This window comes from Callorhinus ursinus, unplaced genomic scaffold (genome assembly GCF_003265705.2).
Source record: "Callorhinus ursinus isolate GAN/ISIS: 27379988/994484 unplaced genomic scaffold, GSC_fseal_2.0 scaffold1, whole genome shotgun sequence".
Lineage (NCBI taxonomy): Eukaryota > Metazoa > Chordata > Mammalia > Carnivora > Otariidae > Callorhinus > Callorhinus ursinus.
This window is the reverse complement of record NW_027397063.1, coordinates 23,332,814-23,337,392: the sequence shown is the minus strand read 5'-3', so window position 1 is coordinate 23,337,392 and position 4,579 is coordinate 23,332,814.

Below are 4,579 nucleotides of genomic sequence, written 5' to 3'. Positions count from 1 at the left end.
AAAAAAATTTTTTTTTAATTAAAAAAAAAAACTATTTATTTATTCATTTATCTGAGAGAGAGGGGGAGAGAAAGAGAATCTAAAGCCGACTCCATGGGACTTGATCCTATGACCATGAGATCATGATGTGAGCTGAAACCAAGTCAGGTGCTCAATCAACTGAGCCACCCAGGCACCCCTCCCAAAAGGGCTATCTTATTCGATATCTTTATCAGACTGTTGTACTGATTTTTGTATTTTTGCTTTTTTTAATGAAAATATCTTTTTATCTTTATGTACCTGTCCATTGTAAAACATTATGTGTAAGGAAATATGTAAAAAGTGAAAAATCCCCTTGTTATGCAATTTAACCCTTCCTGCCACCAACCTTCCCCCCACCTCTAAGAGTTAGCTACAGTTAGGCTTGGAGAATATATATATTCCGAATTTATTAATGTGTATACATGAACATACCCTAAATGAAATCATGAAATACATGATATTTTAAAAACTATTCACTAAATAGTATATTTTGGGTATATAGATCTAGACCTAGCTCATTCCTTTCTTTTTGTAACAATCTGTAGTATCCCATATTAAGGATAAAGGGATATTTCCTATTTTTATGTCTTCAAGTTTATTAATCTTATGAACTTATCTATACTGTTATTTATATTCAGCGCATTTTTCATATCAGACTTTATAGTTTCATCTCTAGAAGTTTGGTACCAGTGCTGTTTATATCTCCCATGTCCTTGGGTAACTTCTAGGATATATGAAATAAGATTCTAGTAACTTCTAATTTTCCGGTTTCCTAATTCTTACATGTGTGTCAGTTCTAGCCTGGTTTCAACTAACTGATTATTCTCATTATGAATTGTGTTTCCCTGCTTCCTTGTATGCCTGGTAATATTTGGTTAGATGACAGACACTGTGAATTTCATTTTGTTGAGTGCTAGATATTGTTGTATTCCTATAAATATTCTTGAACTCTGTTCTGGAGTGTAGGTAAGTTTCTAGGAAAGAGTTTGATCCTTTCAAGTCTTACTTTTATGGTTTCCTAGTTCCGGAGCAGTGCTCCCATTTCTGAGATAAGATTTCATAGAATACTCAACCGTCCATGAATTATGAGTTATTTTAGTCTGGACAGTGGGAAAAGACACCACTCTTGAACCTGTGTGATAACTGGTCACCAAGCCTTCTAATGCTTTTGAGTTGTTTTTTCCCAACCTTGAGTGGTTTCTTCACATGCGTGCAATGATCAGTATTCTGGAGACTCAAAAGGGACTGCAGATCTCTTGATTCTTGGATCTGTCAGTGTACAATTCTCTTCTACCCAGCAGTCTCTTGAAAATTCTAGCTGCTTTGGTCTCCCTAAATAGACAGCTTCAGTTCCTCAATTCAAGGAATCTACTTGCCTTCCTCCTCTCTTCATTGCAACCTGGAATCTCTCTTAAGGTAGTAAGCTAGGGATAAGGTGGAATTTGTTTCCTGTGTCTTAGAGATCACCGTCCTTCATTTCCTCATGACTATTGCCTTGGAAGCTGTTGATTCCTATATTTTGACACTTTTTTTTCTTCTTCCAGTTATTTCAGGCAGAAGGCTATATCCAGTTCTTGCTTTTCCAATTTGGCCAGAAGTGGAATTCATGCAATTTTCTTTTAAAATTTAAAGTCAGATTATATCAATCTCTTCTTAAATCCCTCTTGTGGGTCATTTTGTCCTTAATGTATTCTCTAAATTCATTAATGCCACAAAACTGTGTATTAATCTGGCTCCTGTCTGCTTTCTGGCTTTATATCACATTCTTCCAGGAAATTTGTATATGTGGGAGAGCTAAGAGCCTCTTCCTCTTATCTCTTTCTTTAAAATCAGAAATATAATAGCTTTATATATATTCTTCAACAGTTTGCCTTTTTTAACTTACATATACTATAGATATTTGTATCTCAGTACATAAAAATCTACCTTTTCTTTTTAATGGCTGCATTTTATTTCATGAAAGAAAATATATTGGCTAAATTCTAATAAGTTATGATGTACCCTTTCAATCCACACAGACCACTATGGCCTTTTCCTGACTTATGATTATGTTTTATTTGAAACTCTTAGTTGTACAAATAGGGGCTTCACAGAGGTTCTATTTTTTTTTCAGGAGTCTGACTTTCTTACTCTAAATTTCTATATGAACAACAATTACTGCCTCTTAGAAGGAGTACATCCAAGAGATTATCCCTTTTGGAAATTCCTCTATAAGAGCTATGCATGCCAATGTTTGTCCTAGCACCTCTGTTTCCATATGTACTGCATATGGATACACAGTGGTTTAGAGAAAGGGGGATAGGGCTGGTCTGTGAAGAGTTGAAGTAGCACCTTCAAAAAACAGTGACCCGCAAGCTTTCAATATCTATATATTCCCTGTTACATATAAAAATATGTTATATATGTCATATATATGTAATTTAAACTGACATTTTCAATTTTTCAGATTGTCAATTTCTGAGAAATTCAAAATTAATATTTCAGCAAATAAAATTACTTTTTAAAAGAATTGCAATATATATTTTTCTTTTGACCAGTTATTGGGAAAGAATATATTGATACTTGCTCACCTTTGTTTCCTTAGGGGCTGGCAGAGTGTTTGAACTCACAGTAAGTCTGAAATGTTATTTGTTAAAAGAATGGATAAATAAAAAAACACTCGGTCTTAATTGGGAGAATTTACTAACAAAATTAGCAGCATATGCTAAATGACTACCCATCTTTAATAAGCTCATCATGAGTTTAGATTTTTGTATAATGATACTTGTATCAAAACAGTGAAGTCATTTATTAGAATATGGGCCTTGCCATAAAGATAAGTTCTATGAGGACAGGGATATTTCATTTTGTTCACCACTATACCTGTACCAATGATAATAGTGAATGACATATAGTAGGTGCTCAATAAATATTTGATATTAATAATTTTGAACATACATTGTTTAAAAAATGTTTTATTTAGCTAAGGTAAAAAGTCCAGCTACCAAATGTAATTAGGATTTCATGTTGCTATATTTTTGATAAAAGAAACTTGAATATACATTTTGTATTATTCTGTCATATATTTAATATGATTCTATTTATAATGGCTATATATTCTAGAAGCAGGTAAACTTAACCTCAAATATTATAAATAATTAATTATCGTCTTCTATTATTTTTTCGTTTTATCTTTTTCTTTTTTTTTCTTTTTGGGAGAGAGAGAGAGAGCACGCGCAGGGTGGAGAGGCAGAGGGAGAGGGAGGGAATCTTAAGCAGGCTCCATATTGTGCATGGAGCCCAGTGTAAGGCCTGATCTCATGACCCTGACATCATGACCTGAACCAAAATCAAGAGTTAGATGCTTAGCCAACTGAGCCTCCCAGGTGCCCCTATTTTTTTTTTCTTTTTTAGAACCAATATGATTTGTGGTAGATTGAACCTACGTGAGCACTAGGCACGGGTTATTATTGACTTCAGTCAATTATCAATGACAGATCCTGGCCAAAGTGACATTTTCCCCCCAGAAATAGGCCTATAACCCAATCAGGGCAATGAAAAGCAAGAAGAACTTTATAGAGAATCCTGGGAAAGAGAAAATTTCCACTTTTTTCAGAGATTGCTAGAAGTTATTATTTTTTTTTTCTTCCCTGGGATAAGATTGTAGGACATGAGGTTACGAAGTATGGCATTATTATAGCCATTTTAATTCTAATCAGAGGGGCACCTAGAACTTTTGGGGAGGGCATCTTACAGAATCTATGAATCAGAAAAAATTAGGAAAGCTGATATGGAGACTTAGAGAATTTGGTTTGTGGTGACATTGCTGAGCTGTGAGGTCGTGCATGATACAAGGCTTGTGCGACCTCTGAAATTTTACTCTTGTAAATCAACAAAAATTGAGCTTAAATCCAGTTTACCTGTGCTTATGACATACACTGGATCTTAGCCAAAAGGCCAAGAAGTGATTGTGCTTATGACATAAAAAGCACTAAATATTACAGGTGAAAAATGCTTTCTCCTGTTTTGCCAGATACAGTTTTATAATACCTTTGGAAAATATAATACCATATGTAATTAAGGAATTCAGAGGTAATTATTTTGATCAATTTTTATTTGAGTCTGTCTTCTGGATTTCATTTTGCAGTCGAATGCTTCAAAACTCATCTGTAGAAATCCATAATTGTAGGTAAAATTTAGTGTGGAGTGATTCGTTATTAGAAGATATAAAATTTGAAACTGTAATTTCACCAGCTTATTTGTGTACTGATTTTATAGGTTATTGCAAGGTATGTATTAAATTCAGCTCCAGGGTGAGTAAAAATAGCAGTTTCAAATAATTTTCCAGCCCCTATTTACAATAAGTTGACCATTTAACTCTCATGTTCACCAGTGAGGTTTGTTGAATTATTTATCATAATTCTCAACTCTGTAAGTCACATGTTAACCCCGAAGGTTTATAGAGAAAAACCTGAAATAATTATTTGCTCAAGATTAAAGGATACTTCTATTTATTATTAATAAGATTGAAGATAAAAAAAAAACTTTGAAGAGTCAAGGAAAGAAATCTTGTGGTAAT